The sequence below is a fragment of the Megascapheus bottae genome, unplaced genomic scaffold (genome assembly GCF_031878675.1).
Source record: "Megascapheus bottae isolate mThoBot1 unplaced genomic scaffold, mThoBot2.hap1 HAP1_SCAFFOLD_40, whole genome shotgun sequence".
In the NCBI taxonomy this organism is placed as follows: domain Eukaryota; kingdom Metazoa; phylum Chordata; class Mammalia; order Rodentia; family Geomyidae; genus Megascapheus; species Megascapheus bottae.
The window spans coordinates 6,114,840-6,123,277 of NW_028327715.1; positions in this window are offsets into that span (position 1 = coordinate 6,114,840).

An 8,438-nucleotide genomic window follows, 5' to 3' on the forward strand; every position below is an offset into this window, starting at 1 on the left:
TGCCCGCTTTGGCTTTTCCTGTAATGACTCGCTCAAGAGCCAAAACCGAAACTGCTTCAGTCACTGGAATTAGAGAAGAACAGGAAGGCGAGGAAATAGACCCCAACTCTGAGATGGAAGAGGAAGAGGCTAGTGATGATGAGGATTCCCCTAACACCTATAAAAAGTTAAAGTTTAAGGCCCTTAAAGAAATTAATTCAGCAGTTCGCAATTATGGCCCCAATGCCCCTTTTACACATTCAATGCTTAAGGCTCTTGCAGGTGATGGTTGTCTTACTCCCGATGAATGGCATTATGTTGCGCAAGCCACCCTTACCCGTGGCCAATATTTAACTTGGAAGGCAGAATTTTTGGATAAGTGCCAGGCTCAAGCCAAAATTAATGAAAAAAAGACTTCCACTCGTAGTTGGACTGTGGATAAACTTAGTGGCATTGGCCAATATAGCTCAATAAAAACAGGTTAAATTTCCAGTTGGCCTTTTGGCTCAGACCTCGGAGGCCGCCTTCACGGCATGGCGTGCCATTCCTTCCACAGAATCCATCACAACACCCCTATCCAAGGTTATCCAGGGGCCACAGGAACCCTATAGTGAATTTGTAGGCAGATTACTAGAAATGACGGAGAGAGTTTTGGGTCCAGAAGAGAAGGAGACTAAATTTGTAAAACAATTGGCCTTTGAAAATGCTAATGCCACCTGCCGCGCTATTCTTAGAGGACAGGTAAAACATAAAACCCTTGATGAAATGATTAGGTTATGCCATGATGCAGATCCCTTTACTTATAAGTTGTCTCAGGGAATCACGCAAGGCGTTCAGCTGGCTATAGGATCTGTATTACAACCTATGAAAAGTGCTAAGCATTGTTTTAAATGTGGCCAGATTGGGCACTTTGCCAAACAGTGCCCTCAACAATTGGATACTACCCCGCCTGTTGCCTCAGGACAATCCAAGATTTTCTTGCCTAGCACTGTATGTCCCCGATGTAATAAGGGTAAACATTGGGCTAATCAATGTAGGTCAAAAACGGATGTTATGGGGAGAGCCTTGCCCCCTCTTCAGGGAAACGGGCCAAGGGGCCAGCCCCGGGCCCCTCAACCCATTCCATTCTCACCGGCCACGGGGAATATTCAGCCGATGACTCAGCCCACTTTAAACCAACAGACCAACTCTTTAGAGCCACTCCAGGCAGCGCAGGGTTGGACTTGTGTGCCGCCTCCAACTCAATTTTAACTCCTACTGGAGGAATTTATATTTTACCTACAGGTGTTTTGGGCCCACCCCCGCCTAATACCTGTTATTTGATCCTGGGGCGAGCCTCCTCTACTATTCGGGGCCTTTTCATATTTCCCTCCGTGGTGGATAATGATTACACTGGGGAAATTCAAGTTTTGGCATGTTCCACCCTTGGGCCTATAAAAATTGCTGCAGGCCAGAGAATTGCACAAGCCTTGCCTTTATCCTTGCATTCCTCTGCCCCAGTGGTTAAAACCGAGGCTAGGGGGGCTTCTCAGCCTGGTTCCTCGGATATTTATTGGGTACAACGCCTTTCTGACAAACGCCCTGTACTCCGCCTTAAATTAGATGGACGATGGTTTGAAGGCATTCTAGATTCAGGAGCAGATGCTACCTGCATTTCTCATAAATTGTGGCCATCAAAATGGCCATTACAAGCGGCCTTTACCCATCTCAGGGAATTGGCCAGGCAAAGGACCCTTTACAAAGCTCCAAAATATTGCAGTGGGAGGATGCTGAAGGCAACTCAGGGACTGTTAAACCCTTTATTGTTCCCGGATTACCGGTCAATCTCTGGGGGAGAGACATCCTTTCACAAATGAATGTTATCATGTGTAGCCCCAATGAAGTTATAACCCAACAAATGCTATCACAGGGGTATTTGCCAGGACAAGGCTTGGGTAAAGAAGGACAGGGAATCCCCGCCCCAGTAAATATTTCACCTAAGGTGGATTGCTTTGGTTTAGGCTATCAAAATTTTTTATAAAGGCCTCTGCTCCCCCTGCACTCCAAGTGGATAAAATCACTTGGAAAAGTGATGAACCTGTCTGGATCGACCAGTGGCCTCTTTCCTCTATAAAATTGTCTGCAGCCCTGACGTTGGTGCAAGAACAGTTGGCTGCTGGACACATTGAGCCATCCAATTCACCCTGGAATACTCCCATATTTGTTATACAAAAAAAATCAGGAAAATGGCGCCTTTTACAAGACCTTCGCGCCATTAACAAGACGATGGTTCCTATGGGGGCTCTCCAGCCAGGCTTGCCCTCTCCAGTGGCCATTCCCAATTCATATCATAAAGTCGTAATAGATTTAAAAGATTGTTTTTTCACCATTCCTCTCCATCCCCGGGATTGTGAGCGCTTTGCCTTCAGTCTTCCAGTAACTAATTTTATGGGACCAAATCCCCCTTTTCAATGGAAGGTATTGCCCCAAGGAATGGCTAATAGTCCTACACTTTGTCAAAAGTACGTTGCTCAAGTTGTTAATCCTTTTAGGCTCAAATTTCCTACCCTATATGTCATCCACTATATGGATGATATTCTTTTGGCAGGTTCAAAACAGTCCATTCTTTACGAGGCAGCATATGAGTTAATGATTAAATTACAATCCCATGGCCTTCAAATTTCTGAAGAGAAAATTCAAGTAGTTCCACCACAATTATTTTTAGGCTTTGAGCTTTTCCCTAATAAAATTATGTCACAAAAAATGCAATTACGTAAAGATTCCTTAAAAAGTCTTAATGATTTTCAAAAATTGTTAGGAGATATAAATTGGCTCCGTCCCTATTTAATATTAACCACCGGAGATCTTAAGCCTCTTTTTGATGTTTTGCGAGGAGATCCAGACCCATTATCTCCTCGAGTACTTACCCCTGAAGCCAGACAAGCGTTGCTATTGGTTGAAAAAGCTATTAAACAACAGCATATTTCTTATTATTTCCCTGATAAGCCGTTGTATTTTCTTGTATTTCCCTCCTCTTTTTCTCCTACCGGATTGTTTTGGCAAAATTCTCCCCTTTATTGGGTCCATTCCTCTGCCTCATCCCCAAAAATACTTCCTACATACCCATTTTTAGTAATTCAACTTATACAATTGGGCAGAGAGCAATCTTTAAAATTATTTGGCAAAGATCCCGATGTTATTATTGTCCCGTTTAGTCCTGTACAAATACAATGGCTTATGCAAAATGATTCCTCATGGGCCGTTGGTCTAGTCTCTTTTCAAGGTAAAATTGATAACCATTTTCCCCAGGACAAACTAATTCAATTTTTTTATAGAACCCCTGTAGTTTTCCCCAAAATAACTAAATCAAGTCCTATTAAGAATGCAGCCTTGGTTTTTACTGATGGCTCCTCAAACGGAGTTGCTGCTTATTCCATTAATGGTAAAATATATTCATTTTTTACGGGAGAAAAATCTGCCCAATTAGTGGAATTAAAAGCCATTTTAAAGGTCTTTCAAGATCTTTTAGATACTCCCTTTAATTTGTTCACTGATAGCTCTTATATAGCCTTTTCCGTGCCATCTTTGGAAATAGTTCCCTATATTCGCCCTACTTCCGGGGCTGCTCCCTTATTTTATGAGCTTCAACGAGCCCAGCCTTTCTTTATTGGACATATTCGTGCCCATTCTGGGCTGCCTGGACCCTTGGCTCAGGGAAATAATCAAGTAGATCATGCCACCCGCATACTTGGGTTAGCTCAAACCCCACTTAACCCTTCCCCATTATCCCTTGCACAAAAAGCCCATGATCTCCATCATCTCAACGCTCATACCTTACGTCTTAGGTATGGTGTTACTCGAGAACAAGCACGACACATCGTGCGACAATGTAAGGCATGTCTTACACTCTTGCCTGAACCCCACATAGGAGTTAATCCTAGAGGTTTAATTCCAGGAGAAATTTGGCAAATGGATGTTACATTCCCTCATTTGGTGAAATGAAATATGTACATGTTTCTGTGGATACTTTTAGTGGATTTATTTTCGCCACCCCTTAAACAGGGGAGGCTACAAAAAATGTAATTAGTCATGTCCTTTCCTCCCTTGTTGTGTTGCCTCAGCCAAAAATTATTAAAACTGATAATGGGCCAGGATATACTAGTGCATCATTTAAACAATTTTGTGCTCAGTTGGAAATCAAACATATTACGGGTATTCCCTATAATCCTCAAGGACAAAGTATTGTGGAAAGAGCTCATCAAACCCTTAAAAATATGATATTTAAATTACAGTCCGGCAAAGGACTAATATATTCAGCCTTGGGAAATCCAAAAAATATAGTTAATCATTCCTTATTTGTTTTAAATTATCTTATTCTTGATGTACATGGACGCTCCGCCGCAGATCGTCTGTGGCACCCCACAACCGCGCAAAATTATGCCCAGGCATTGTGGAAAGATCCCTTAACTTCCCAATGGCATGGCCCTGATCCAGTTCTTATTTGGGGAAAAGGCCATGCATGTATTTATGATACCCACAACACTGGTGCCAGATGGCTTCCGGAGCGCCTTGTTAAATTATATAATCCATCCAGGGAGTCCCCTGAGAAGGTGTAACTCTGCTTAATTTTAGGATGACACTACAAATGCTCCCCTTTTCTGCTGATCATTTCCCTGCCCATGGTGAACAGAGGCCTTGGACCACCCCCTAATCGCACAAAACTCCTCGAGACACTATATGGATCTCCTTGTGCCTGCCAAGGAGGTTATATTAATCACCAAAAACCACAAGTATATACCCAGATGGTAAATTGTGGAAATCATAATACTTATTTATAAGCTGCCCCCTCCCCTGCAGGGTGAACAATTCAGTCCTGGGTTTGTTTACAAAAGCCAAAGGTAATTCTCCCCACCAATGGGCACCCTGGACCATGCCCCAATGATTGCACCTATGTTACTCAAATGAATGTTCTGTGTTATAATTCACTTTAAGAACGCACTTATACTAATCAAACTTATTTTATGACCATACCTCACTCCCAATATCCGGGCACCTTCGGAGGTAATTGGTCTTTAAACTCCTCACCTTTGAGTAATAATAAATATTCCCAAGCCTCATGTACAGCCCCTATAGGAAAGAATACCGGTTGGAATAGATACACTCCCATCCACGTTTCAGATGGAGGAGGTCCAACTGATGTTGTTAGGGAACATATTGTTCAACATAAAATTCAAAATCTTATAGACTCCTTAGTCCCTCAAATATATATACATCCCTTACTTCTACCCAAGGCCAGAGGTATTAATATAGATTCCCAGACGTGGGATGTTTTAAAAGCCACCCATTTGGCCCTAAATATTTCAAATACACAACTGGCACAGGATTGTTGGATGTGCCTAGCTCTAGGAGCCTCTTGGCCCCTTGCAATGCCAGAATCATATAATGTATCCATAATTAAAAATTATGTAGTGGAAAAGGGAAATTGCTCTCTGAGTATTCCCTTTAGAATACAACTCATTGGATTCATGGCTTCCCCCTGTGTTTTTTAAACTTTTTCGCTATGATAGCTTTGATATTGGGCAAGTCTCCTTTTTAAACTGTTTCTCTGTTGTTAATACCTCAACAGAACTTTGTCCTAGTACTGGAAGTTTTTGTGTGTGGAAACAATTTAGCACATTCCAAGTTGCCCAGCAATTGGACAGGTCTCTGTGTTATGGCTTCCCTGCTACCTGATATTGAGCTCATTCCCGGAAATGAACCTGTTCCCATCCCAGCTTTGATTATTTCATTCCCAGACACAAAAGAGTGGTACAATTTATTCCGCTCCTTGTCGGATTAGGAATCGCTGGAGCTGTTGGTACTGGAACTGCAGGATTAACTACCTCGCTCCATACCTACTCTAAACTCTCACAACAACTTGCAAATAATTTACAAACAGTCTACCAGTCAGTATGATACCTCCAGGATCAGGTGGACTCACTGGCTAAAGTAGTTCTCCAAAATAGACGAGGATTGGATTTATTCACTGCTAATAAAGGAGGCATATGTTTAGTTTTGCAGGAAAGATGCTGCTTCTGTGCCAATAAGTCTGGCATAGTGCGAGACCGGATAAATAAGAAACACCAGGAGGAACTAGAACTGCGTCGCAGAGAATTGTTCAAGAAACCTATTTGGAGTGCCTGAAATGGTGTCCTGCCCTATCTTCTCCCAATTTTGGGCCCGCTGCTTGGCTTGCTTATTCTTTTGTCCCTGGGACCCTTCCTTTTTTTCTAAAATTATGAGTTTTATTAAGACCCAGACAAATGCCATGTTTGATGCCAAGGTGGTGACAGTCCAGTACCAGCGACTCCAATGTCGTGATCCTGATAAAAACTTGGGCTACGAGGAGCCTCTTGGCTCTCCTTCCATAGGCCTGGATTTCTCCATTCTAAACTCCACCCAAACGAAACATCAGTCTTGGAGGCTGTGGAATCGCCTATGACGGGAATAGCATGATGCCAAAAACCAGTGAGCAACCCAGTGGCTATGGAGTACTCAATGACGGGATTAAGCGCTGAAGCTTCCTAGCTGCTTCGCGTAGCCTAAGACAGGGGCTCCATCCTCCAATCACTTTGTGGGACCTGGTTTTGGAAGCACATCACGTAGCCTAAGACAGGCCTTCCACACTTCAAATTTACACAAAAAGGGAGGAGATGTTGGAGACCCTAGCCTGGGTAGGAAGCCATTTCCCTCAAAGCCTTGCTTAACCTTAAAGACTGGCGGCCGTTCACCTGGCAACATTCATAAGTCATATGATTCTGAGAATTGTCACAATGACCTGATCACCAGATATTTTACATAGGTAGAGACTCACCGTAAACGTCAGCAAGCGGAATGCTACCGCCCTGCTTCCCCTCCCCACTTCCTCTTAGCTACTGCTTAAAAGCCTGCTAAAAATTTTTAATAAACAGACCTTGACAACATATTGCTTGGTCTCGCTCTTCTTTCTCACCCTTCTTATTTTCAGGCTGTGTCCCCCTCGGTTCCCCCGAATAACTGGTCCCGCGGGCGGGACAGAAGAAACGAGCCACTACCTAAAAAAGATATACATTCATAAACTATATTGTTGAAGGCGGCTCCTTTGTACAACTACTTAAAGATACTAGTAAAACATGCTGTCTACTTTTGAAAACGCTTTTGTCACAGCTTTAATCTTTGGATTTTCTTCTTCAAGTCTGCGAAATGCTTCTTTCGACCTAAGAGTATACACTAGCTCCCCCCTTGTTCTGAAGGACAAAGCAGCCAAGCATTCATACCTTCTAATCCTTGTCTATCTCCAGATAGACCCTCAGATTAAACAGGAAGGTGCTGGAGGCATTAAGGTAGGCATGTTAAATCTGTCCAAGTCTCAGTCTGAATGACCTGCCCTTAGCCTTTGTCTCTGGGGCCTGGCTAGTGTTTATAGTTCTGGATTTTTCTCTTCAAGATGACAAGAAAAGGCATTGTGTTTGGAAAGCAGTCTGCCTTTTGCAGTTTTATAAATCCTGTTCTTCCTGGATCCCTAGATATCTATGAAGTGACTGCAAGAGAGCATGGCTAAGATCAAGAACACATTGTATTTTCCAGCAAAAGTAGCTTTTACTTGACTTAGAGGCAAAGGGACATGGTCTGACTGCATACAGAAGTGGCCAGACTTGTTGATGCTTCCTCACTGTGTTTGTTTCTCCAGTAACTGTGGCTGTGTCCCACACATCTGCACTCTGACCCTTTTCTTTCTATATTCAGTGTTATTCAAAATACAATCCTGAAACCTTCTTCCCTTTGAAGGACAAGCAGGAGCATATGACCTGCTTAGCCTCCTCAGGAATTAAGTTTGTTCAGTGTTATGTTCATGATGTACAGATCAACACAAAGTACAATGTTTACCCTCATTGTTTTCAAACTCAAATATTTAAAGGCATATGAGCTATAAAATGTCCACTGAAAAACTTCCAGCTGCCAAATTTACACTTCCTCTACGTTTATTTTGTCATAGTTGCATGTTTTCCTTTCTACCAAATGGATTTGCAGAATATAATGCATTTCATGACTCTTTGGAGCAATATATAACACTATATTATCTGTGTGTGCATTTTCCACAGATCTATAAATATTAGTCCTATTTTTAAAAGAACAACCAGGGCACAAACCTAGAATTTATTTTGCTGATAGAAACACAGTTACAAAAGAGCTACCATATGATTCTATGAGAAACTCAAGAAACATTAAAACTGGTCTATGGTAATCAATACTCAAAAGAACACTTTCAGTGTTTGGAAAGTGATTATAAATGCCAGAACATTGTCAACAATTTGATAGTGGTGTTCATTGCACACAATGAAGATGCCGGGGCCTACCGGCAGCAAATTGGGGTTCCTGAAATAGGGGGCAGGGACTGGAAAAAATAGAAGAGAGACAAACACATCGGGTCCAGGAGGTCTGCAGCCCAGGCAAAAACTGCC